Consider the following 27,676-nt stretch of genomic DNA (forward strand, 5'->3'; position numbering starts at 1 on the left):
TTTTGCTAGAAACAGAATTTGCTAGAAAGTTGTTACCTGGAGTTCTGAGAGGCTGAGGACCCTCCATGGTCTGCAGTTGGCAAGCTGAGATCCAGGACAGCTAATCATGATAGACGCTGCAGTTCACTGGTCACGGTTGCAGACCTATGAAGAGCTGATGTTTTAGACCCACTCTGCCTACAAAAAGGGCCAGTGCTGTCCCAGCTGGAGGGCATTCAGCAACTTCCCTCAATCCACTCAGGCCCTCAGTGGGTTGGGTGAGAGGGAGCCACAGGTCATAGACATCTCTATCCAGTGTGTGGACGGGGCCCTGTCAAGCTGACATAGACTTCCTATCACACTGACGTGTGCCAAATCCAGTAACATGATAGGCCTGGAGCTAAATGGTTTCCATGCCATCTTGTCTGATGCTACTCATTGATCTGAGGCTAAGTTCTTTCCTGTCTGGACCCCCATGTCCTCACCTGTAGGATGGGACTAGGAACTGTATCCACCTCACAAGTCACCCTCAGTCAAGGTGTCAACAGCAAGCCAGCTCACCACCCTTGTGTGTCACAGGAGGTCCAGACCTTTGCCCAAGGCCCGTTTCTCCTCCACAAATCAAGACCCACAGGCCCCTCTAAGACCCTATTGGATTATCTCTGCAGTAGTCACCTAAGGGTCTGGGTCACCTAAGGCCAGATGAGTTGCCCTGCCTTCTAGAATACTGCAACAGCATCCCTACTGTCACTGCTGTGGTGACTACGGTAACAGAGACTGGGATGGAGGAGGGTGGAGCAGTGAGCACACAGCTGGTGGGTCTGAACTGAGGTAGGTGGCCCAGCAGCCTGCACAGTTGGTGTTAATGGAATGTGGGTGTATGGAAATCAGAGACTGGAGGTGTGGCTCAACTCTGTTTGATTTCTAATATCTAAATATACTAAAATAAAATGAAAGTAAGGAATTTAGGGAAATTTTGGCCAGTCAAAAGCAGCTGGTGTGAGTTTGGTGGACAGTTACCACCCGTCAGGTACCACACCCGTCAGTGGTGGCAGTTAAGAGTCCTCCCAGCCTACCCCTAAGAGTCCTCCCAGCTTATCCCTGTGTTTTAGGCCAAGACTGAAAATATGTGAGAGCAAACAAACTCTAGGTGTCATTTGCCTTCTCTGAGCATTGTTTTCCTCGAATCAAACCTGAAGTGACAGTCCTACATCACAGGGTATCTGGCGAGTGGCCTGCTTATCCTGAGCAGCAAGATGTCAGCCCCCTTCTCCACCTTTCCTCAGGACCCAGGGGAGAGTGTCACGCAGTAAGTTCTTCCTCTACTGAGGCTCATAGAACCTGTCTGTGGATCAGTGAGCATTTGGCCCTGAGGAGCCTGCCCTCTGGCTTCAGCAGTTACCAGCGCAGTGTTTCGGTGTGTCAGTGAAGAAGGTTTGGGAACCAGCGGTAAGACTCAGGAATCAACACTGAATTTAGAAATGAAATTTCAGATTAGAGAACAGCCCTCTGAGCCGGGCGGTGGTGGCTCACACCTTTAATCCCAGCACTTGGGGGGCAGAGACAGGCGGATTTCTGAGTTCGAGGCCAGCCTGGTCTACAGAGTGAGTTCCAGGACAGCCAAGGCTACACAGAGGAAACCCTATCTAAAAAACAAACAAACAAAAGAGAGAGAGAGAGAAGAGAGAGAAGAGAAGAGAGAGAGAGCAGCCCTCTTAATTAGTGACACTGATGAGGATGGTGAGGTCAGGATCAGAGATAAGCAAGGGCTGCTCCTGCCCACGCAGCTCCTGGTGTGGTGTGTAGTGAGATTTTCTTACCTTGTTGCTATGGAATCGATTCTGTGTACCTGAACTTAATGGGGCCTCATAGAGTCCTCCCAAGCCTCAAAAGCTAGACCAAAAGCCTTGACCAAAAGCCAGTCTGGAGCACTCACTATAAGTGGAGCACTCACCACAGCAGAGCACTCACCACAGCAGAGCACTCATCACAAACAGAGCACTCATCACAAGCAGAGTACTCAACTACAGCAGAGCACTCACCACAAGAGGAGCACTCATCACAGAGCACTCATCACAAGCAGAGTACTCAACCACAGCAGAGCACTCACCACAAGAGGAGCACTCATCACAGAGCACTCATCACAAACAGAGTACTCAACCACAGCAGAGCACTCACCACAAGAGGAGCACTCATCACAAACAGAGCACTCATCACAAGCAGAGTACTCAACCACAGCAGAGCACTCACCACAAGAGGAGCACTCATCACAAACAGAGCACTCATCACAAGCAGAGTACTCAACCACAGCAGAGCACTCACCACAAGAGGAGCACTCATCACAAACAGAGCACTCATCACAAGCAGAGTACTCAACCACAGCAGAGCACTCACCACAAGAGGAGCACTCATCACAAACAGAACACTCATCACAAGCAGAGTGCTCACCACAAGCAGAGCACTCACCACAAGAGGAGCACTCATCACAAACAGAGCACTCATCACAAGCAGAGTGCTCACCACAAGCAGAGCACTCACCACAAGAGGAGCACTCATCACAAACAGAGCACTCATCACAAGCAGAGTGCTCACCACAAGCAGGTTTGCTGCTCTGAGCTCACAAAGCACCCAGAGAGACTGCTTACCGTGACTGGAGGACTATGCAGCCAGTAGAGGGGCTTGGGCTCATGTGTGTGGGACTTGGCCACATCTGCTATGCTCACTGAAAGGACGGAGAGCGCCCCAGTATGTCTGTGCCTACAGCACTCCAAGGGACACAGATCTGTGGGTAAATGTCCCCACTGCACCTTGGGAAGATCTAAGTGACACAAAGTGTTGGAGATTCAGAAACTCAGGCTTCACAGGTAAAAGAGAGAGACAGAGTAGATAGAGCTGGAGCCCAGTTGGCTGAGATGCTGCCTGGCACGTCTGTGAGGTGGCTGAATTCCAATGGGGGACAAAGAAATAATTGGCAGATAAATGGCAAAGCCGGGGTTTAAAAGCAGTGAGGCTAATTGGCAAGTCCTGGGGACCGGACAGAGCAATGGCAATAAAGCCCCTTGTGTGGTTAGGACCTACAGAGGAAGTATACTTCAGAGAGAACTGGCTGAGGCCAACACAGAACACTGAGGCTCCCTAACAGAACGTCCTGCAGAGGGAAGAAATAGAAGCAGAAGCAGGAGGCCTGGCCTGGGTGGGACTTCACTGGGGAGGTCAGATGTGGGGAGAGCCCCCTTTATTGGGGCACTAGCTGGTGAAGAGTCTCAAGCCTGGATTGTTCCAGTCCTGTGAGCTTCTCACCATGAAGGGAATGAGAGCAAGACACTTTTTGAAGAGTCACTGAAGACATTTCTGCTGAAAAATTGTGATTTCCCCTCAGGGGTTGGCTTTACAAGTGAAGAGCCATTGCCTTTAATGTAACTAAGCAGAGCTCCCTGTTAAAAGAGGTAAGGAGAGAGGCAGGGAATGTGTGTACCATGAGACTGCTATGGCTTGCACCCACATCTCCTCTGAGTGCCCACAGCCTGGGAGTTCTCAGGGCACATTCAGTGCATAGGGCACCATCCTAGAGTGGTCCACCCCACCCCACCCCTACTCTTTAACATCTTAGCTCCGCTCTTGACAGGCCTAGCTCTTGACTTAACCCTCACTTTAGCCACCCCCAGCAATGGCAGGTTCCCAGAAGAACACTGAGTGCTTGACTCCTGGCCAGGTGATACTAGGTGACCACGGTGATAATGGGCAAAGGCCAGGAGCAGAACATGTATGTCCCCTTCCTGGGGAGCGGAAGCCATCAACCTGCCTGAGTTAGGTGAGGGCTACCAACTATTCAGGCAAGGGTTCCCGGTAACCATGGCGATACCATTGGAAACGCTGCCATGCCATCCTGTGCCCTCACCCGCAGAACCCCAAGGACCGTGATGACCACACACACTCTAGGGCAATGAGCAGGTTTATACCAGGGTTTGCATTTAACTGAGGGGACAGAGGTAGCAGTGGGGTATATCAGAGGAGAAGAGATGGGATGCCCATCTGGATATTATTCTTATCCTTCCTGCCAGGGCCCCAGTCAGGCACATGACATCGGTGGACTTGGAAATATTGATAGAGAATGGAGCTGAGGAAGTGGGACAGTGAGAACGTTCCACAGGGCTTGGGGCAAAAGCTGTTGCTCCTGGTAGGCCTTCAGAGCTAAAGGCGCGTGCAGGGGAATCCCATGGGTGGATCTGTGGGTTTCTAGGCACTTGGGAAAAGAAAGAGGAGGCTGAAGCCCAAGCAAACACAACAGGATCCTCCCGGGGTCTTGATTTCATTGGGAGCAAAGGGAGTGAGCACCCTTTGGGGACTGAGTGGCCTCCAATCTGCTCTATTCTGGTACCGTTTTTAAATTTTAATTAATTAATTAATTGCCCAGAAAGCAAGCTAGGAGACCCCAGGCTTCCTGCCAGCTGCAGCCTTTTCCTGTAGAAGCCCTGGAGGCACTGGGCCCCAGATCTGGAGTGTGGCCGGCTCCTCCCGGATGTATTTGTAGAAGTGCTCGCCAGCACGCCCCATTTGGAAATGTCTTAAGATAGGAAACACAGTTGTCCCCGATGAGCAGGCTAGGTGACAGGGGAGGCTGCAAAACAAAATCATTTCCTCTGAGGATGCCAAGTTGAGGGGGGGAGGTCCTGCCGGTACTGCCTTTGCACATCCTGCAGTAATGACTCAACTTGAATTTCCCTTCTGGCTCTTAAGTGGTTTCCATGCAAAAGGCCAGTGCCCGAAGGAGTCACATCTGCAGGTCCAGGGAGAGCCAGGCAGCAGAGCCAGCCTCCCGCTCCACTGCCATACTCGTCTGTTTGGCACCTGGGCCCAGCTCCACTTCGCACGGTGAATCATGATGAAAACTTGAGAAAGGGTTTATTGGGGTCACTGTTAGGGAAGTCAGTGCATCGTGGAGGGGTACTCCTGAGGCACCAGATCCCATTGCATTTGCAGTCAAGCAGAGAGGTGGACGCTAGCACTCAGCTCTCCTTGTCCTTTGGATTCAGTGCAGGACCCCAGCCAGGGAATAGTGCTGCCCACAGTGTGGGTGCATCTTCCCACCACAACCATCCCATCTAGAAACTCTCTCAGGCATATGCAGAAGTCTCTCTCCTACATTCTAGACTCTCACATTGACAAAATAACCACCATTTGGGGTATGTGTCATACGACCTTTTAAACATTTTTTTAAAAGATTTTTAAAATGTTATATGTATGGGACTGGAGAGATGGCTCAGCACTTAGAGCACTGGCTGCTCTTCCAGAGGACCCAGGTTCTATTATCAGCACCCACATGGCAGCTCACAACTGTCTGTAACTCCAGTTCCAGAGAATCCGACACCATCATGCAGACATAAAGACATATATGCACAAAACCCCAATGCACATGAAATGAAAATAAATCTAAATTTGTGTGTGTGTGTGTGTGTGTGTGTGTGTATGTAAGTATGCATGTGTGCAGGTGCCTGAGGAGGCTAGAAGAGGGTTACTTGCAGTTGTGAGCTGCCCCATGTGGGTAATGAGAACTGAACTTGGGTCCTTCTGGAACACAAGCTCCTTTCACTGCAAAGCCATTGTCTCTAGCCCTTACTTGAACCCTCTTTTAAACATGAAATTCAGTGGCACTAAGTATGTGCCACTGTGTGGCATCTCCACTGTACTCCTCCAAAGCTTCGTTACTGCCCTGCTGACACCCTGTGCCCCTTGACTGCTAATCTGGCCAGCTGCTGTCGACCTTTGCTCTAGTTGCTGACTGTGAAGTTGCCTCATCGCATGGGCTCGTCCAGTCCTGACCTTTTGTGTCTAGCTCATTTCATTTACCATGTGGTGTTCAAGGTTGATCTCCGCGGTAGCATGCTAGCATGCCCCTCTTTCTTGTGACTGAGTAATAATCCTGTTTGCTCGAACACACCACATTCTGCCCATCTGTCCCTTTGTTACTGCAGAGACTGGCTCGATCCCGATCCCTGCTGTTTAGCATGCATTATGCAGCTGTGAACACTGTTCAACTATGTAAGGAGTTACAATGCCCCCCCCATCATTGTAAACAAAGATTTATTTAGTGTGCATGTCTGTGTGTCCATATATAGGTCAGAAGACATCTCCAAGGAGTTGATTCTCTTTTTTCACCTTAGGGGTCCTGGGAATCGATCTCAAGACACACTTGACAGCAAGCCCCTTTACCCACTGAGTCACCTTGTAGGCCCCTCCTGTATCTTTGATTTGCGTTTCCCTGTTGCTGCTCCACCTCTTTCTGGGTGTGTAGAGACCATCAGCAGCCACTCTCCAAGACCTTACCTGCTTTCTAGTTGGGTCCTATTATTTACTTACTTACTTACTTACTTACTTACTTACTTACTTACTTACTTATTTGTGTGTTTCTTTTGTTTTTTCAATGCAGGGTTTCTCTGTCTAGCCCTAGCTGTCCTGGAACTCACGCTGTAGATCAGGCTGGCCTAAAATTCAGAGATCCTCTTGCCTCTGCCTCTCCAGTGACAAGATTAAAGGTGTGTGAGCCATCACTTCCCGGTGGTCCATATTTTTATTATTGTTGTTGCCTTATGGAAGTTGTTAGCATTCCTTCTAGGCTCCACCCCACAGGTACCTGACAACAGTCAGGTATGCCTGACTTAGTATAAAAGGGGCTGCTTGCCCCCTCCTCACTCCTACTCTTTTACCTCTTTGTACCTTCTCTCCCCTTTCTCTCCACGTGTTCATGGCTGGACTCTCCTCCTCTCTCTCTCTTTCTCTCTCTCTCTCTCTCTCTCTGCCTTTCTCTGTCTCTACTCCCTCCTCAATCCCCCCACCTAAATAAACTCTATTCCATAGTATACCTTTCGTATACCTGGGGGTGGGGGAAGGGATGGATCAGCATGGGCCCACCGAAGCACTCCCTTCCACCTCACCATACCACCCTTCTACCAAACATATTCCTTGTTCTTTCTTTCTTTCTTTTTTTTTTTTTATAAAACACAGCAGAAGTTATTTACATACTCTGGACACTGTCCCCTGTTCTGGTATTTAATTTGTACCTGCACATGCATTTATAGCTGCAACAGGAAGTCAGATTTTCGGGAGTGGACTAGAAGGCTTCTTAGCCCCTTTCTGTCTCTAGTGTTTCTTGAAGGAATCCCCAGGGTACCCCATGATCAGTGTTCAGGTTCTTTGTATTTCAGGCAAACCGTCCAACAAGAACAGAGTAGAATCTAAAATGCAGATTTATTAGAGATGGGCATAGAATCAGAGAACGCAGTCCACAGAATGGGAGTGGACTCCAGTGGACAAGTGACTCAAGAGCCCCAGTCTGGGGTCCGGAGTCCGGAGGGTGGACCCTTCTTTGGCTGTTGGAGGTGATGGATTTTCACTGTTTTCTGGAGGAGGGTATTTAATCATTGTAGTGGCCTAGGGTAGTCTGAGTGACAGGTCGTTTGGGAGTCCTTGAGTTAACTTTTTTTGTTTGTTTGTTTGTTTGTTTGTTTGTTTGTTTGTTTTTCGAGACAGGGTTTCTCTGTATAGCCTTGGCTGTCCTGGAACTCACTTTGTAGACCAGGCTGGCCTCGAACTCAGAAATCCGCCTGCCTCTGCCTCCCAAGTGCTGGGATCAAAGGCGTGCGCCGCCACCGCCCGGCTTTGAGTTAACATTTTTATGCCTCATAGCCATGTGTTGCTAGTTCTCTCTTCCTGCCTCACAGGGAAGATAAATTCCCTCAATTCATGGGGTGGCTTGAAGACTAACTTGGGAATGGAAGGGGCAATGTCAGAGTCAAGCCCACCCAACTCTTCTGCATCTATAGTGAGCAACGTCTGCAGTGCAGTATCTGGAAGGACCGGTCCTGGCCGGCTGTATGTAAGTCTGAATTCTTCTCTCATATATTACATGCTAACAGCAACTGGACCTTTACAGAGACAGTCAAATCAAGATTCTGTGATTAAGGTGAACTACAACCCCATGTGCCTGGTATCCCAAAGGAAGTAAAATTTGAATACACACACACACACACACACACACACACACACACACACACACACACACACACACACACACGGAGGACACCGTATAGATGGTAGCAGAAACCAGAACAAGAAATCCATAAGCTCGAGTCATTGAATCACACCGGAGAGAGCTGGGGTAGACCCTTCCTGCTGGCCCGAGAAAGCGCCTGCCCGGAGAGAGCTGGGGTAGACCCTTCCTGCTGGCCCGAGAAAGCGCCTGCCCTGCCACATCAGAGCCCCTGGCTTCTAGCAGCATAATAAGCTGGTGTCCAAGCCATCCATTGTTAGAGACCCATTACAGCAGTGACAGTGGGCCCACCAGCATTCTAGAGACCCTAATCAGAGCACTCTACCCTGTCCACGCCCTTACAGGTCCCTATGGCATTTATTGCTACCCCCCCCCCCCTTGATCCCTCAAGGGTCAAGGGCAGAGAAAGGACTGGTCCTGTGAAGCTGAAGTTCCACCCTGTAAATCGGGCTGAAAAAGAATGTTCTGGAGAGGAGAAATCCAAGGGAGCGAGGCTGTGGGAGCACAAATGGCCCCTGAGGAGTCCAACAAGACTTGCTTGCTGGTGCATAGAGAGGTTGTATCCCGAGGGACTCAGTGTTCATGGTTTGCAGACGTGGCCTGCTGCCTGCCATGCCTCTCTTTCAGGGCCTGAAAGCGAGGTGGGATTATTGCTTCCTTGATGGCGAGGGTTAGGTTTCCTTCCTGTGACCAGCGCTCCTGGCCTAGCGGCTCCCTCCCTGGAAAAAAAGCTTCAGACACGTGTATCCTGGCCATCTGGGGCGAGCGTATTTCCTCTTGATTGTTTAAAGGAAAGTTCACGGGTAAATATGGAAAAAGCCAGCAGAGCCTGGGCAGGTCACCTGAAAGTGGAGCCTGCCTGAGAGTCTGGCGGCCCTGCTGCATCCCTAGCAGGTCCCAGCCCTTTATGCTTGGGGGCCACCTCATAGCAGTGACTACAGTTTCCAGTTTCCACATCCCACCTTTGCAGCAGGAGAGTCCAGAGAGCTATGGGGTCTGGTAGGACAAAGGGGAGTTTTCATTCCGGGTATGGGGCCTGCAACAATGTGTGCAAGTGGATTTCTGAGTTTGAGGCCAGCCTGATCTACAGAGTGAGTTGCAGGACAGCCACGGATATACAGAGAAACCCTGTCTCAAGGAGATAAGATGAGTTGTTCCTGATGGCACCAGCCACCCTTCCATTGTCCCCTCACAGCCTCACCTTCTCTTGTCCTTCAAGGTCCAACACGTGAACACCTTGCAGATCGCAAAGGCCTATTTGCCAACTGTCACTATCCCTTGGACTTAGAGTGACACTGGAATGGGAAACCACTCCTTAGGTCCTTCAGCTCCTTCCGGCCAGCACGAAGCAGGCTGTGTCTTGTTACCGTGAAGGAGTGTTAAGAGCACCCTGGAGACCAAGCTGAAGAAGGTGACAAGAGCCTATGCACAGATCTCCTCAAACAGCAGGTTTGGGGACAGAGGCCCTCACGGGTGGAGATTCTGAGAGTCCATGTGACAGAGCCTCACAGGCTAGTCTGCATTAGGCCTCTGTGTGTGGACCCAAGGACAGGGACGGACAGCTTCTGCCAGCTGCCTGTCATGCGCCCGTGTTTCCTTGTGTGTCCTATGGCACAAAGCTTACACCCTGGCTCTCCTCCCATCTCCCAACACACCCTGAGCAAAGACTGCCTCCGCTCTTTGTTGTGTTCAAGGAGACCTGAGCCAAAATGAAGCATCCCACATCTGGAAGCTGCTATTCCTTAAGAAGTGAGCGTCCTGCCAGACACTGGTGGTACACGCCTTTGACCCCAGCACTCAGGAGGCAGAAGCAAGAGGATCTCTGTGAGTTCAAGGCCAGTATGGTCTACAGAGCTAGTTCCTGGAAGCCAGGGCTACACAGAGAAACCCTGTGTACATGTGAGCTACCCACATGGCAGGTCACAATCATCTGAAACTCCAGTTGTAGGGGGATCCTAAGGACCCCTCTGTCCTCCGTGAGCACCATGCACTCACGTGGTCCGTAGACATACATGCCAGCAAACACCCATGCATATAAAGGAAATCTTTAGTAGGATATAAGGATCCTTTCTCATATCTCCTTTCTTCCCAGTGATCGGAACTTCAAGATCATGGGTCAAGGTCATAGATAGTGCCAGCAGCTGGACTGGGGCAGGACAAGAGCTGAGGGAACACAGCCAGAACTGAGAGGCTACAGACGAAATAGCCGCCTCCGCTCCCTCCTCCTCCTCCTCCTCCTCCTCCTCTTCCTCCTCCTTCCTTCTCTGTATGGCAAGGTCTCCTTGGCTCTGGGCTAGATTTGAACTTGCTATAGAGCTAAGAATGACCTTGAACTTCTGTCGCTCCTGCCTTCACATCTTTTTTTTGGGGGGGGGAGGTTGTTTGTCTGTTTGGTTTGGTTTTTGGTTTTTTGAAACAGGGTTTCTCTGTGTAGCCCTGGCTGTCCTGGAACTTACTCTGTAGACCAGGCTGGCCTCGAACTCAGAGATCCACCTGCCTCTGCCTCCCGAGTGTGGGATTAAAGGCGTGCGCCACCACTGCCCAGCATGCCTTCACATCTTAAGAGCTGCAAAATACAGTCTTCCACCATCATGCCTGGTTTTTTTTTTTTTTTTTTTTTTTGTATGTGGTGCTGAGAGTTAAACCCAGCTTCAGGCTTGCTACACAAGCCCTCTACCAACTGAACTATATCCCTCAACACAGTCCTAATCTCTCTCTCTCTCTCTCTCTCTCTCTCTCTCTCTTGGTTTTTCGAGACAGGGTTTCTCTGTGTAGCCCTGGCTGTCCTGGAACTCACTTTGTAGACCAGGCTGGCCTCGAACTCAGAAATCCGCCTGCCTCTGCCTCCCGAGTGCTGGGATATTCTCTTGAACACAAGATGACACTACTCGGGGATTTTCTGCCTGGAGACAGCCAGACCTAACCACTGTGGCTGGTTTTCCTTGAAGACAGTGCCTAGTGTTTCCTTTCCCTCCCTGTAGCATATAGTGTAGAGTCAGGGCTTTGGTTTGATTTAATGTATGCTTTTAAAATCTGAAGCATGACACAATTTGCATGACTTCCTGCTATCTCCAACAATCCTTCCATTTTCCTCCTGAAAATTGCCTTGAGACAGACAGTTCCTGACAGGCTCCCTTGGAGGGATGCAGAGCTCATTTCTGACCTAGTCCCTGCTGGTCAGGCTAAGCCCAAATGACCTCACTTCTTAGATCTAATCTTCCAGATGGAAAGGCCTGAGTGGGGGAGAGGGGCTGCATGGAGCACTGGCTACGTGTCAAAGGATCATTTGAGTGAGGCCCACACGTCAGTCTGGAGAGGGGGCAAAGAAAGGCTTCCTGGAAGGAAGGGCTGAGGTCAAGACAGAAGCACAGCCCACAGTGGACTGGACCTCCACACATGGGGTGGCTGCAGTCCTGAAGTCACTGAAGGCTGGAGGATGCCTGGGGCAGCCGACACTTGCTCTTGTGCAAGGCATTTACAGTGACAGGAATAAACAGGCCACTATCTATCAAGGCCATAGGGTCTAATCTAGAGGTGAAATACCTGGAGGATGTTTTTCTCCACTAGCTAGAATCTCACCCTGACTGGAGCTCTTTCTCCGGATGCTGGCGAGAGGTGAGGAAGTTGGAATGCTTTGGATTTCTCTATGTACACATTAGTATTAATCATATTTTTTTTATTATTTTTATTCATATGAGTATACTGAGCTGACTTCAGACACACAAGAAGACGGCATCAAATCCCATTACAGATGGTTGTGAACCACCCTGTGGTTGCTGGGAATTGAACTCAGGACCTCTGCAAGTCCAGTCAAATGCTCTTAACTGCTGAGCCAGCTCTCTTGTTCATATTTTTTAAAAGTTTGTTATTCCTTCCACTTAGAATCATGTAGACTTTCCAGTAACGAGGAAAATGTGACTCCTAGAGCCCATCCACTGTCTTCTCTGAGAATGGAACTCGACACCCTTGTGTTCATCAGACAAAATGTCACTGGAAAGAAACTCGAGTCACTTCAGGTCTTCCCACTAGAGCAAAATGTTCACATCAAAACAGGCATGAGATGGCTCTTTCCTTTGAACACAAAACTGTCCCAGCTCCCAACATGTCCCCCTTGTCATGTGACCAGGAGCCAAGCTCACTCCTGGTTTTCTTTCTTATGAAACTGAGACCTAGTGGTAGGGTGTGGGCTTGGGAGTTGGGTGATGGTGGCAGCCCATGAAGACCCATCAGTGCCCGGGAGAAGCAGTGTTGGGGGGAGTTGTGAGGGCAGGGCTGGAGATGATCTTACTTCTCTGAGTTTCTCTTATGGCTCCCTTATAAGAAGAGCCTGCTGCCTCGGAGCTCTGGGGTTACTTCCTGGTAACCTGCTGCCTCGGAGCTCTGGGGTTACTTCCTGGTAAGGAAAATCCAGATCCAGGTTTGGGGGGGGGGGAGTGTACCTTCTGCCATGCCATAAATCTTGGGGACCTGACTTCAGCAAACAGGTTCCCCAGGCAAAGCAGACCAGTGGGATATATGAACACATTCAGAAAGCGGGTAACCATTAAACAAGCTGGTTTGTGATTAGAGAGGGAAAGAGGTACCAACATCCATATAAGGCTGAATCTAAGGACCTGGGAACCTGCAGCTTCAACATCCAAAGACAGAAGATGGACATCCCAGATGAGCAGAGAGCATGTTTACCCTTGCTTGGCCTGTCTCTCTGTTGGTTGCTGCTCACCCATTCTGGTGAAGGTACAGCCCATTCAGTCAGTCTGTCTACTAATTTAAATGTTAGTTTCTTCTGGACACCTCTTCAAAGGCACACCAGAAATAATGTTCAATAGGCTATTTGAATCTCCCTTAGTCCAATCAAGTTGACCCATAAAATTAGCCATTATCATGACCCCAAGAAAGCCTCTAGCAGCAATATATATACTGTATATGATTCTTCCTACTTGGTCTCTATCAATTGCCCAAATGGCCACTGAACGGCCCAGAAGGAATTTGAAACCATGCCTATTAGTCCTCCAATCTGAACTGTATGTACTCCAGGCTTCAATGGTCTGGGCTGGCTAAATGGGCTGGCAGGCACTCTGTGTGCCTCAGAACTAACTAGGGTGTTAGAACTAAGGTCGCTCCTGTTCCTGCCCCTCATGTTTACCTACCAGCCATTGGCTGTGTAAAGTCTCATAGCTCAGCTGAGGTAAGCAAGAAGTGACACCAAGTTTTCATCCCAGGAGCTGGCATGTGACTGGGAAACAAACACATATGGAAGACGTACAGAGGCCCCAAGAGACAGAGAAAGCCACTCCAGGGACACAACTGTCATAGAGGAAATACTTCCTGCAGGAAACTGGGCCTGAGCTGAGCTGTAACACACAAGCAGGGCTTGAGAAGGTGGAGAACATTCCAGAAGGGAATAGTGGAATAAGCAAAGCTCAGAGGCAGGCATTTGCAAGGCATGATGGGGGGGAGGGGGAGATGGCCAGGAGTAGAAAAGCTTGTCGCACAGCCTGGAGGGAGATTTGTGGAACACAGAATTAAATACAGTTTAGCCTTTAAAAAGATGGAGATTCAGACACATACCATGGCTTCCCTTTGAAGACATTAGGCAAGGTGAAATAAGGTACACAAAAGGACAAAGAGGTACCTGAGGTCTCTAGAGTGGCCAGATGCATAAAGCCAGGAAGCTAAGTAGCAGTTGTCAGGGGCTGGTGGGAGGAGGGATGAGGACTTGGTATTGAATAGGTTTAGAGTGTGAGATGAGAATGAGAAAGTTCTGGAAATGGGTGTTGACCATGGCTGCACGACAATGAACTACACACTCACACACGGTGGGGGCGATGTAGGCTGTGGTTGCAGCTCAGGCGGTTGAGGCAGAGGGGCCATGGGTTTGAGGCCCTGTAGTGATAAGTTGCATGTGGCACATACATCTGCTGAAAGGCTAAGTGCCACAGACTGAGGACTTTGCACAGCAGGCCTTCTCAACACCTAATGTTTCCCAATAGCTGCTGTTTCATCAGCCACAGCTTTGCAGGTCTAGGAATCTGGGCAGGGCTCAGCAGGGATTCTTTGGTGCCAAGTGTCCTGGCTGGTTTTTACCTCAACTTGATACAGGCCAGAGTCATCAAAGAGGAAGTCCTCTTAATTGAGAAAATGCCTCTGTAAGATAATAGACAGCTGTAGGGCATTTTCTTCATTAGTGATGGGGCAGTCAGGGCCCAGCTCATTTCGGGTGATTCCATCCCTGGGTTGGTGGTCCTGCAGGGTTAGAATGCAGGCTGAGTAAGCCGTGGGAAGCAAGCCAGTAAGCAGCACGCCTCTATGGCCTCTGCATCAGCTCCTGCCTCCGGGGTCCTACCCTGTGCGAGCTCCTGCATCACTGCTTTTGATGATTAACTCTGATGTGGAAGTGGAAGCTGAATAAACCCTTTCTTCCCCAAGTTGCTTTGGTCATGGTGTTTCATCACAGCGATGGTAACCCTGACTAAGACAGGTGGGGTTGCTATCATCTGTAGCCTGGGGCACTCAAGATGCTCTGCTCACGTAACTCAGATTTCAGGGGTGTACAAAGACTAGCACCTGTCTCTGCTAACTGGCTGGCTGGATCCAAGAATGAATTCCCCCCAGTGACTAATGCAGACCTCGACTATCTCAGAGCCAGATTTTTATAATACCATATAATATTAGCCCACCGCCTTCTACTACTCCACACAACCTCGGGTTCAAAGTGAAGTGAGAAACTACCCCCTAAGGAGAGAGGTCAAATCAGTTTGCAAAAAAAAAAAAAAAAAAAAAAAAGCAGATGTGGAGAGAAGGCCCAGGCCTGGGTTTGGTTCCCAGAACTCACATGGATGGTTCACAACTGCCTGGAACTCCAGTTCCAGGAAATCTTACTTCCTCTTCTGACCTCTGTAGATACTGCACATGTGCGCACTTATGTACAATCAGACACACTCACTAAATTAATTTCTTTTAAGTAAGGGAAATAGAGATTATTATGGGTCAGAAAACAATGTTCTTGGAGCAATATTTATGCGTTTTTCTTTATTGCAAACTATGCACACAAGTTCTTTCTCATATCTGTTTATGAAATTCACACCAAATGGGGAGACATGTAAGGTGTGAGTAGTAATACCTTTTAATCATTCCAGTGTGTGTCTTCATTAATGGCACAAAACGTTCACCCTCAGACACCAACAGTGATGTGTTAGTGGCAGGACACCACCACAGGGGACATTCCCTTCCTTAGAGAGACACCCGCCTTGGTGAATTGCTTAAAGAGCTGAAGGTATGCTTTTAAGTTGTTGATTTACTTCAGATTTGGTTTGGAAAATACCTAGCCAAAGATACAGACAAGGGAAGCAGCAAGGGCTTGGTTGTTCACCGGGTTGAACTTCTTTTTAAATCCATCAGTTGTTTTCCTCTAAAAACGTGATGAATTAACTTTCCATTGGCCTCATTAGGAGTCTTTTCACTTTTGCAAATTGACCAGGGAGGTTTGGGTCTCTGTCTCTTTCTGTCTCTGTGTCTCTCTGACTCTCTCTGTCTCTGTCTCTCTGTCTTTCTGTCTCTGCCTCTCTTTCGTGTGTGTGTGTGTGTGTGTGTGTGTGTGTGTGTGTGTGTGTGTGTGTGTTTTGAAACAAAGTCTCTCTCTGTAGCCAATGGTTGCCCTGGAACTCACTATATAGACCAGGCTGGCCTTATCTTCACAGAGATTTCTCTGCCTCTGCCTCCCAAAAGCTACAAGAAGATGTATGCCACCATGCCCCGCTTCTGTTTTTATACTTTTAATAGCTGTGTTGAAAACCCACCTGCTCGCTTCATTAGAATAGATTCTAAATCAGAGAACTGCTTCCCAGTTTGTCATCATTGTTGATCTCAAGTTTTTTAGGTGCACAGATGTGAATTTTTCTTACTGGACACTAATTGTCAATTGTTAACATAGTCTGGTAATATTTCTTAACAGATTTTTCAGAATGTTCAATTGTACAAATAAAGCAGTTGCATTCCTCTACTTAAAAATTTTTATGGTGCTGGACATTGAACCCAGGGTTGACTTGTATCTTCATCTCAATAATTACCTTCTTAGAATGAGACTATCACTTTTCCCCTAGGATACTTCTGTGTGTGTGCCCATGTGCATGTGAGTGTGTGTGTATGCGTGTGCCTGCCTGTGTGTGTAAGTGCAAGCATGCTCATGTATGTGTATGTTAGTATATGTGTATACTTGTGTGAATGTGCATATATTTGTGTATGCATGCCCATGTGTGTGTGTGTGTGCACGCGCATATGGCTGTGTGTTTTCAGAATCTAGGGAGCTACCCACACCAACTAACATGAGAAGAAAGGGCAGTGGGTCCACAAGGCCAGTCTTTGTTTGTTTTAAATTCACTGGATCTTTTTAATGTTCTGTCCTGTGATCATCTGTGACTCTTTGGAACAAAAGATTCTACTCCCTCTTTCCCTCATTTCAAAGCATTGGAAAAATCCATGTCTGCTTTAAGTTCCTGTTTGTACCATAGGGACAGTCCCATGGAGTACGTGTCCTCCCCTTCCCCCTGCCTGAGGGACAAGGCCATGAATTCCTGTCCTATCTCTGAAACTGGAACCTGATTTTTTTTTTTTCTTTTCAAATTCCAGGTCAAATGCCATTTCAATGGCTCTGAGTATTTCAATAACACATTGTTTTTACCTGGAGAGGTCAGGTACAGTTGAGAAAATACTTTGTCTCCCTGTCTGTCCCCAGTGACTGGAAGCAAAAGCAAACCTTGCCAGCTCCAATTGCATTTCCAGCACACAGCAAAGCGCCCACCGAGTAACTCTGCTGTGACAGTTCCCTTTTCCAATAGTGGGCTGTTGTTTCTTTTCAAAAAAGGGTCTCGTGTAGCTCATGTTGACTTCCAACTCCCTGTGTAGCTAAGAATGACCCTTGAACTTCTGGTCCTTCTGTCTCCATCTCCAGAGTATTGGGGTTCCAGGCATGTGCTCCCATAACCAGTTTTAACCAGTTTTATGTGGTTCTGGGGACCAGACCCAGGGCTTGGTACACATTAAGCAAATACTCTACCAACTAAGCTACATCTCTAGCCCTCAATAGTAGCTTATTTGCTAATTTTTTAATTAATTAAATTTTAACGTACTGTATGTGTGTTTGAACACTCACCGGTGCCAGCAAGTATGGAGGCCAGAGGCTGGAGTAGGAGGCCATCCCTCAGCTGTCCTGGACCTTACTCTTTGAGACAGTCTCTGACTGAACCTGAAGCGTGCCAGTTCAGCTAGATTGGCTGTCCGGCAAGCCCCCTGGATCTATAGACCCTGTCCTCCAACACTGGGATTACTGACTCATACAGCCCTGCCTGGCTCCTAATGTGGGTTCTGGGGAATCTGAACTCGGGCCCTCAGGTTTGCAGTGTGCAGGTTAGTTTTATGTCGACTTAACACAGGCTAAAGTCATCTGAAAGGAGGTAACCTCAGTTAAGAAAGTGCCACCTTACGATAGGGCGACAGACAAGCCTGTCATTTATAGCGTGTTAAGTACTTGCCTGCTGTTATTGTCTCTTAGACATTTTCTACTAAAGTGAAACAAAGCCGAAAACTAACCAAACAAATTTCTTAACAATTTTCGTTAAGTGCTTAAGAGTTTATGAAGCGCTTCAGGCATCAGCAGCCACGCTGAGGTTTGTCCCGGGGATTCGGATGCTCCAGTCTCTTAACAGAAGTGGCTCCATGAGTTTTCATCCTGAGCACGGCACCTACTGAGAGCCAGGCAACTCCTTAACAAGCTGAGCAGCTATGAAGCCATATTCGACATAGAGGTCGAGTCCGCTTTACTCTGCACGGTCTCTGTGAGTCACAGCTCAGCTTACCTACTCCGCTGAGTTGTGTCTGTTCTCACCAACGATCAATTCTTGACACCAATTTAATGTCAGGCAATTTAATCCAATCCTGACACTATCTGCCTGCAGTTGGCCCCAGACTTCAGAAATGGAAGGCCTCACTCCAACAAAGACTACCCTCTCAGGTCACTTGCCAGCCATACATGGGGTCACCAGAGTCAGCTCTCCTACCCAGCTGACAGCACCGATGGCCCCAGTCCCCACCCCTCAGCTGTGGTGGGCTCTCGGGGCTCAGGGAAGCACTGCTTCCTGGCACGTCACCATTTATCACAGAGGATGCTGAAGCACAACCAGATGAGGAGGTTCATCAGTGAGGTCAGAGGGTTCCCCCGAGCTAGAACATCTTTTCTGGCATGTGAATGTGTTAGTCAACTTGAAAGCACTCTGAACTTCGTCTTTTACATTTAAATTTACCAGCTAGTCATCTTGCTTTATTTTTAGAAACATTTTGCATGGAGTGTGTGTGTGTGTGTGTGTGTGTGTGTGTGTGTGTGTGTGTGTGTGTGTGTGTATGTAAGTGTGTATGTCTGTGTGTGTGTGAGAAAGAGTGTGTGTCTGTAAGTGTGTCTCTGTAAGACAATGTGTGAGTGTGTATCTGTGTGTGAGTGTGTGTCTGTGTGTCTATGTGTATGTGTGTCTATATGTCTGTCTGTGTACGTGTGTATGTCTACATGTCTCTGTGTGTGTGAGAGTGTGTGTGTGAGAGAGAGAGAGAGTGTGTGTGTGTGAGAGAGAGTGTGTGTGTGTGAGAGTGTGTGTCTGTGTGTGTGTGTATGTTTGTCTGTGTGTGTCTGTGAGTGTGTTTCTGTGTGTGAGAGTGTGTGTGTGTCTGTATGTGAGAGAATGTGTATATCTGTGTGTGTATGTGTCTGTAAGAGAGTGTGTGTCTGTATGTGTGAGAGAGTGTGTGTATCTGCGTGTCTGTGAGTGTGTCTCTGTGTATGAAGATGCCCATATGCACCAGGTGCCATGCCATGCCATCTTTTTAGAGGTTCCGAGACAACCTGTAGGAAGTTGGCTCTCTCCTTTGACCTTGTGCATCCTGGGGATTGACAGCAGGTACCTTTATCCCAGAGCCAACTCTCAGCCAGGCCCATCCTCTTCTCTATTTTAGTTGCTTTGGTTACAATTAGCTAATATAATCTAATATCCCCATAGTGAACCTTCTTCACAGGACACAGGTGATGATAAATGTCACATGATGAATCAAAGGGTCAGGTATAGGTGGGAGTCTGTGTCTTCTTCGTGCGATGTTAACTTGACCTATGTCCCAGAGGGTACTGGCAATAATCCGTGTGATAAACATTTGTAAATCTTACTTTGTTAAGAAAGAAATTGAATCATGGAGGATCCTTGAGAGAGGATGACTCATGGGTCCGTCCACTCCTTGAACGTGCCTGCGTGAAATCACAAGGTTGGATGATAGCACCCTTGCCCTTGAGACGCCCACAGTTCAGCCATCTAAGGGCAAACAAAAATTCCATCACTGGATACAAGAATAGTTGGGGGTTGGAGGAGCTGGGGCAAGGGAAGTGGCTTTTGGTTGGTCCTGAGTCATATGGAAAGGGTTAAAGATAAACTTCCTGGAGGAAGTGAAGCCTGTTGCTAAATTTTGAAGGTCAAAGTGGAACTAGGACCGAAGTTGTATCAACAAGGTTCAGGAAACTACCAGAGTAGAGTCAAGGCTGAGGCTGGCCTGGAGGAAGAGAAAGGTCAGAGGTTAGCTCTTCATGCGCAGAGCAGTTTTGACTTTACCCAGAGGGTAACAGGAGTTATTCAGAGGAGGCCAGGAGTACCAGGCTCTGTGAGTGTGTATTAGTCAGGGTTCTCTAGAGTCACAGAACTTATGGATAGTCTCTATATAGTAAAAGAATTTATTGATGACTTAGAGTTGGCAGCCCAATTCCCAACAATGGTTCAGTCGCAGCTGTGAATGGAAGTCCAAGGATCTAGTAGTTACTCAGTCTCACACAGCAAGCAGGCGAAGGAGCAAGAGCAAGACTCCCTTCTTCCAATGTCCTTATATTGTCTCCAGCAGAAGGTGTAGCCCAGATTAAAGGTGTGTTCCTTAAACTCAGAGATTTAATCTTCTGGAATCCATAGCCACTATGGCTCAAGATCTCCATACCAAGATCCAGATCAGAACTTCTATCTCCAAGCCTCCAGATAAGGGTCACTGGTGAGCCTTCCAATTCTGGATTGTAGTTCATTCCAAATATAGTCAAGTTGACAACCAGGAATAGCCACTACAGAGTGTTAAGACAATCTCTCTCTCAATAGGTGGAAAGAATATGGCAAGGGAGAGCCAGGAGGCATGAGACCAATGAGAGAGGTCAGCATTGCTTCAGAGTGAGGCAAAGAGGAGGCCTCCAGAGAGGAGGTGCTACCTAGAGTCAGTCAATCCCAAAGCTAAGGACAGACCACACAGGGCCAGCCATGGCCTTAGTTCCGCACCAGAGGTCTCAGGCCATGTCACTTTAGTCCAGCTGACTAATTGTAAAGGTCTCCACAGACTCCCTCAGTTTCTATAATCCCTTAGAATGATTCACAGAACTCAGGAAAGCACTGCTATCCTGAAGGGTTAGTTTAACTTTAGTTACTGTTATTGTGGTGGTGTAGGATGTGGGTGGGTGGGTACATGCTACTTTGTGCAAGTGGAGGTCAGAAAACCACCTCCTGGGACTGGTCCTCTCCCTCCACCATTACCTTTTCCAGGGACTAATCTCGGTGGTTGGGCTTGCAAGGCCACTCCTTTACCTACTAAGTCATCTCCTGGCCTTGTTTGTTCTCCCCCCCCCCCTTCGGTTGGTTTTAGTTTTGTATCAAATGGGTACAAATTAGAACTGATCAAGGAAAGAGACTGGGGAGGAACGAGTAGGCTCCCAAAAGGAAGCTTCTGTCCTCAGGGTCTCATTAAACTGAAGAATGAGATATGCAAAGACGATTGCTACTCAAGGATGCTTGAACGTCTGGCCAGAGCCTCGATGTCTGGGTTTTACAGAGGTTCCATTACATACTCATAGGTGTTGTTGAACTCAGCTACCAACCTTACCTCACATTCCAAATTGGTTTGACCTCTTATGGCTCAAACACCAAAAAAAACCTTCTAATGCCACACTGGCTTCTGGTGTCACCAGTTCTCTCCCTGAGTTCCGAGTTAGCTTAATTTTCTAAGAAAATTGCCTCGTTAGTAACTGTTAGCTGTGGTTCCAAGAGCCCACTCTTATAACCCAAGGAATCTATAGGGTTTAGAGGCTCACTCCCCCGGGCACTGGCCAGTGAGATGCCTCCGGTGCTGGGGTGAGAATGCACAGTGACAGACATGAGGAATGCAGAATTGTATAAGTTGGGTAAGATGGATCCTGGGATATGGAGGTTTTGAGTATTGATGGTGGGTGCGTTGCTGAGGTGAGAGCTGCCAGGAAGTGGAGCCTGTCATTTAAAAAAAAAAAGATTTATTTATTATTATACATAAGAATTATGTAGCTGACTTCAGGCACACCAGAAGAGGGTGTCAGGTCTCATTACGGGTGGTTGTGAGCCACCATGTGGTTGCTGGAACTTGAACTCAGGACCTTCGGAAGAGCAGTCAATGCTCTTACCTGCTGAGCCATCTCTTCAGCCCTGAGCCTGTCATTCTTTTTTCTTTTCTTTTCTTTTTTTTTTTTTTGTTTTTTTGTTTGTTTGGTTTTTTTTTGTTTGTTTTTTTGAGACAGGGTTTCTCTGTGTAACCTTGGCTGTCCTGGAACTCACTGTATAGACCAGGCTGGCCTCGAACTCAGAAATCTGCCTGCTTCTGCCTCCCGAGTGCTGGGATTAAAGGCGTGTGCCACCAAGCTAGACTGAGCCTGTCATTCTTAATGTCCTCATTGGTTGTGGAGTTCTTGCTGTAGTGGCTCAGCTAGACACAAGTAGGTAAATGCAGCTTGTACCTGATCAGGCAGGTTCCACCTTTCTTCCTTTTTCTGTATCTTTTCCATTTCTCTGGCTTCAAGGTTGCCCATGTAGTGAGTTACTGCCATCTGAGCCCAAAGAGTCAAGAGGATGGAGCCTTCTGTCTACAGAGTAGGTGGATGTCTGCATGCCTGCAAGAGGCCTGTCCTGACAGTGACCCCTCTGAATGATCGTTTTGATGTTTATAAGGATAGCAGGGATGGAGGGGCCATATTCATATCCTTAATCAGAAAGACACTTGCATACCATAATGTAAAAAAGGAATCACTGCAGACCTGCTACTGCCAGCAGGCAATGGTTTGTTTGCTCTGAGTTAACCCCTCCCGGTCCACATGCCCCTGGAGGACTGTAAGGTTGAAAGCAGCGTACGGACTTGACTCAGCCTTTCAAGTAGTGTTTGAGAGGGGCTGGAGAGAAGGCTCCATGATTATGAGCGCTGGCTGCTCTTGCAGGGGGCCTGGGTTCCACTCCCAGCACCCACATGGCAGCTCATAATCTTCTGACTCTAGTATTTTGGGAGATCTGACACCATTTTCTGGCCTCTGAGAGTAACCAGGTGCACAGGTGGTACACAGACACGTACAAAAGTTCAACAACCTACACATAAAAGTAAAGTTTCTATTTATTTATTTTGGTGTGTTGGGAGGGGCTTTTTGACACACAACGGAACACATACATAAAAATGAAGACGTGCCCAAACCCAGACATCGCAGAATGAAAGAGGATAAGGAGCAATGCAGGCATCCCAGGTCTCAGAACCATGCTGACCACCTGCCAGACGGAATCGTCTTAGCTCCAGAATAATTGACCTCAGTCCCCACACTCTCCTACTCCGTGTGTAACGTGCTGGCTGGAAATGAGATGAGAAACAGATATTTAGGATGCTTAACCCACTATCTTCTTATATCTCAGGCTCTATGATTCCATCCCTGTCTCTGTTTACTGATCATCTTTTGTCCTCTTGACACAAGCTAGGATCATCCAGGAAGAGGGAACCTAAACTGAGAAAATACCTCTAGCACATTACTCTATGGGCAAGTCTATGGAGCATTGTTTTGGGGGTTGTTTGTTTTTTAATTAATAATTGATGTGGGAAGGTCTAGCCTATTCTGGGCTGTGCCACACCTGAGCTGTTGATGGTACTGAGGTGTTTAAGAAAGCAAGCCGAGCAAGCCAGAAGGAACAAGCCAGTAAGCAGCATTCCCCTGTGGTCTCTGCATCAGCTTTTGCCTCCAGAATCCTGCCTTGGCTTCCTTCTGTGACAGACAGAGATTCAGATGTGTTACACACATAAACCCTCTCCTCTCCAAATTGCTTTTGGTCATGGTCTTTATCACAGCAATAGAAAGAAAATGGAGACTGCATCTGTAAGTGAAGGCAACAATAAACTGTGGTGTCCCACTTCCATATTCCCCTGGGACTCCTCCTGCCTGCATATGTGACAGACTGCACATTTACCTCACTTTACCTATCCTCCAAGTGATGGCTTTGTTTTTGCTCTTGGCACCTTTTTTTGCAGGTGTTGTATGCTGGCCTGCACCTTACAAGGACCGGGAACACCAGGGAGGCAGGCTGGGGCTGAAAGAGACTTAGATGGCAAGAGATTAATGGAGCCAAGACATGATTCTGTTCAAGGCCCGCCAGTTTACTAAGAGAGTCTACTTATAAAAGGGGAAGGCCCATCCCCCGCCAGTCCATTCTTGGTGTCTGGAGCCAGCCTGTAGGTGATGTGCAGAATAGGATGTTCCTCCAGAATGTCTCAGGGCTTCTCAGTGGGTAGCAGTGTCTTGGAGAGAGCAGTGACAGGTGGCAGAACAAAAGAGCCATCTAGGTCGGAAGGCTCCACCTTAGGTAATTTCCTTCTCAGTGGCAGCAAGGTCAAAATCTGGATCAGCCTACTTCAGGGCTGAGGGAGGCTACAATTCCTCCCTGATTATATAATAAAAATAGCCAGACTGAGGCATAGAATTTATTTATGCTCCATAGTCCTGCCTGGGAATTATGGTGGCTGGCAGCCGTGCCTGCCTTAGGATCTCAGATCTTCTAGAACCATCCAATTCCGTCATAGGAGGCTACATGCAGCTAGTTTGTGTAATATTTCACACAAACATGGCTCTGTGGTGTATTATCAACAGCCACAACCTTTTGGCATGTACCCCTGTCTTAGATTGGTATGATTCCAGATCTGATTGCCCGTCATTGACTAACCGGCCCTCATAGCACACCTTATTCCCAAATCAGACCAAAGCCACAATATGTACTTAGAATTCTTCTTGATGAAAATTAACCTGTTGGAGGCAAGGTTTTACATCTGCTGTAGTCAGGCTGAAGGGCTTTGCTGGCTTGCTTGAGAAACAAATGTGGGACAGTAAAAAGCAACAGTATAAAAGCTTCTTTGTGGAAGCCCAGGTACTTTATTCAGTTGCAAATTAGCAACAATCAAGCTCAGGCTCTGGCCTCTAGGTGTGGGGGAGCTGGCTTTTAGAATTAGCAAAAAGGCCAGAGATTCTCTGGAAATGGAGGCTGTGTTCCAAATTAACTTTTTCCGGCTAAAAAGGAATTTCAGCCATCAAGGAGGTTAAAATCATACTAGAAGATTCAGGATCTGTGTCCACTTGACAAACCAGTCTTTCAGGCAGCCATCGTGCTCCATCTTCTTTTTGTGAAAAAACACATACAGAACCTCTTCTCCAGATTAAAACGGGGTCCTGCCATTTAACCATGGCATAAGAAGTGGAAGTAACTGGATGCCAGTGGCAATCTGCTGCATACTGACCTTTAACATCAGTTTGCAGGAAATTTAAAACAAACAAGACAAAAGTAAGATGTGCTTTTGGTGACTTTGGGGGGTAAAGCTGCCCCTGTTTCATTTTAAAAAGCCAGTTTTTCAGAGTGTGATGAGCACATTCAACAATTCATTGTCCCATGGGGTTATAAGGAATTCCAGTTTTATGTTTGATACCAAATTCCTTACAAAATGAAGTAAAATTGTTGCTACTATAGGGTGGCTCATTTTCTGTCTTAATGAGTTTAGGCAATCCCATAGCATTAAAGGCTTGCAAACAATGATCAATTGCATTTCTAGAGGCCTCTCCTGTATGTAGAGAAGCAAAAAGAAATCCTGAACAGGTGTCAATACTAACATGTATGTATTTTAATTTTCCAAATTCTGCATAATGAGTTACATCCATTTGCCAAATATGATTAGGCATAAGACCTCATGGATTAACTCCTAAATGCGGCACTGGAGAAAATGTAATACATTTAGAACATTGTGTTATAATCATTCTTGCCTGCTCTTTAGTGATATTGTGTCTGAGCCTTAAGGTATGGCTAGAGAGATGAAACTTATCATGATCACGTCTAGCCAAAGCAACAGGATCTGAAATTAAGGCCTCTGCTGCCAGAGCCCTGTCGATGTAATCATTGCCTGCAGCTAAAGGTCCAGGAAGACCAGAATGAGCTCATATATGACCAATATAAAATGAATGTTTGGGGCTGGTGAGATGGCTCAGTGGTTAAGAGCGCCGACTGCTCTTCTGAAGGTCCTGAGTTCAAATCCCAGCAACCACATGGTGGCTCACAACCATCCGTAACGAAATCTGATGCCCTCTTCTGGAGTGTCTGAAGACAGCTACAGTGTATTTACATATAATAAATAAATAAATCTTTAAAAAAAATAAATAAAATGAATGTTTTCGGGCAAGAATGATGTTTTGCAATTGTGCAAACAGAGATCCTGCTGGTGTATTAAAGTTAAACGTACCATAAGTCTGCAATAAGGGAATTGATTGTGCAACATATAAACTATCAGTAAAAATATTAAAAGCATTACTTACAGACTCAAAGACATTCAGTACTGCTGTCAGTTCTGCTAACTGAGCTGAGAGGCCAGGAGTCTCTATAACTATTTGTTGACAAAACATCTCAAATACTTGACTGTTATAGTCAGTTTTAATGTAACATGGGCAGTGACTAATAGCACTTTCAATTGTTTCTCTTGAAGAGCGGTTGTAACTAGAAAGCTTGAAAAGTTATTAATAATCACATGAGTATAATTTATTAAATCAGAAATAAGAGCATTTATTTGTAGCAATTTATTAAGTATAAGTCCTCAAGAATTAACACTATTATGTGGAAACAAGTAGTAACTGAGGATACTAATAGCAAAGAATTTTTTATAATTTGATATGCACAATTTCTAAGAATATTAAAATATTATCTTGAACCATAACTGTTTAGAATATATAAAGAATGAGATTATATATCCAATCTATCTTATATGTAGGACCTATAGACTGCCTGAGATATAAATCCAGCATGGCATTGCTTTAAGATGTCAAGGCAATCTAGAACAATTTATTAAATGTCTAAAAACAGCCTTCTTAAAAGGATAGCATTTTTTCTTATGAGTTGTATATGCATAAGCAATCGCAAATTTGAGAATTAATAGCATCTGCGGGACAAACAATCTTAAGCAATTGTGAGCTCTGAGATATAATATTGACTATTAATATACAAATTAAGGTTTGATTGTTCAGCATTTTAAAACACCATCCACAGCACACAACTAAATTATCTGTGCTGAAGCAGGGGGAAGCTCAAAAGAATAAGCGTGTGATCTAATTCACGTCTACTTATTTCTCATAGAGGGGTTGTTTTTAAAAACAATAATTGGGATGCATGCATGAATTTATAGAAGAAACAAAAGCATGCATAAAAACAATTTTTAACTTATCTTTGGGATATTGATTGTCAATTTTATTTTAAATGATGGTATGCAATAGATCAATTATTAATATTCTGTAATAACCAATTTGATTGCTGCTTGGAACAAGGAACAGACACTTAGTCAGGTTTTTAAGACACAAGTTTTGTTATAGTTACCCCAAACTGTATGGATTTATCTTATAATTCTTTGTTAGCACCACAGCGGCTTAATAGGATACTGAAACTATGCTTTGAGGTGAATGCCACCTAGGCCTTGCTCTTGAGAGGCATTAGCGAATAAAATACTTTTCACTTAGGAAACAATATACACTGAAAGATTCAAACTCTTAGCTTCTTGTATAGAAGCAGGAATGATAAAAATTTTCTTATATAATGTAAAGCTGTGTTAGCCATACCTACAGCAATATTTTCCAGTGATTACCAGTTCACTAGCAGCAAAACTCTTTACAATTATCAGAATGTAAAGGAAAAAACAAACTCTTAAATCTATAATAACTTTACATAAAGTAGGCAAGTCAAATCACAATGTCCTGATAAATTGACCCTTTTTATAAACTTAGACTTTAAACTTTATTAGAACAACATCTGGGTAGATCTGCAATAGTGTTCTTCCAGCTAAAAGAAATTTCCCCTGGAGGCAAGTTTCCAGAGCTTCCCTAGGCACCATTTGCAAGACAAAAGAAAGTCACACAAACCTGCTCTGAGCTTAGTTCCTCTTGTCATGAGGACAGATTTTAGAATTACTAAGTTTCTTTTACAATATTAGACCATAACTACAACTTTGGGAAAGCAAAACCCAATTTCAAAACAATTCATCACCTTTAGAATCAATATTAGAAGCATTACTATCATGTTAGGAAGTTTGGCTATCAATTTATACCTATGAATGCATGACAGTGCAAGCTTTATTGCTTCATTAAAGAAACATTGCTGTAAAAATTATCTTCAAATTTACTTTCTAGGATAAGAATCACATTAAATATTATCTCAACTAGAAGTATCCTTAGAGGCCTAGTTTTTTGGCCCGCTTTATGCCACGTGTTTGAAAGACTCTAAACCTGTTTACCAATTTAAAGCTAACTTT

General features: G+C 46.4%; 2 long non-coding RNA genes across 3 annotated transcripts; one reads left to right on the forward strand and one right to left on the reverse strand.

Moving 5' to 3' along the window:
- The first annotated feature begins 671 nt into the window (after window positions 1-671).
- On the forward strand, window positions 672-9,841 carry Gm36752. Its single transcript, XR_381308.3, has 3 exons — window positions 672-810; window positions 7,698-7,852; window positions 9,246-9,841. It is a non-coding gene; the product is annotated as a predicted gene, 36752 (long non-coding RNA).
- Window positions 9,842-22,465: 12,624 nt separating this feature from the next.
- On the reverse strand, window positions 22,466-23,459 carry Gm46325. Of its 2 annotated transcripts, none has more exons than XR_001780523.1 (2): window positions 23,320-23,459; window positions 22,466-22,711 (listed from the first exon to the last, which is right to left on the reverse strand). It is a non-coding gene; the product is annotated as a predicted gene, 46325 (long non-coding RNA). The 2 variants fall into 2 exon arrangements; XR_001780524.1 differs by lacking the exon at window positions 23,320-23,459 and adding an exon at window positions 22,987-23,071.
- Window positions 23,460-27,676: the final 4,217 nt, after the last annotated feature.

This window comes from Mus musculus, chromosome 12 (genome assembly GCF_000001635.26).
Source record: "Mus musculus strain C57BL/6J chromosome 12, GRCm38.p6 C57BL/6J".
Classification (NCBI taxonomy): domain Eukaryota; kingdom Metazoa; phylum Chordata; class Mammalia; order Rodentia; family Muridae; genus Mus; species Mus musculus.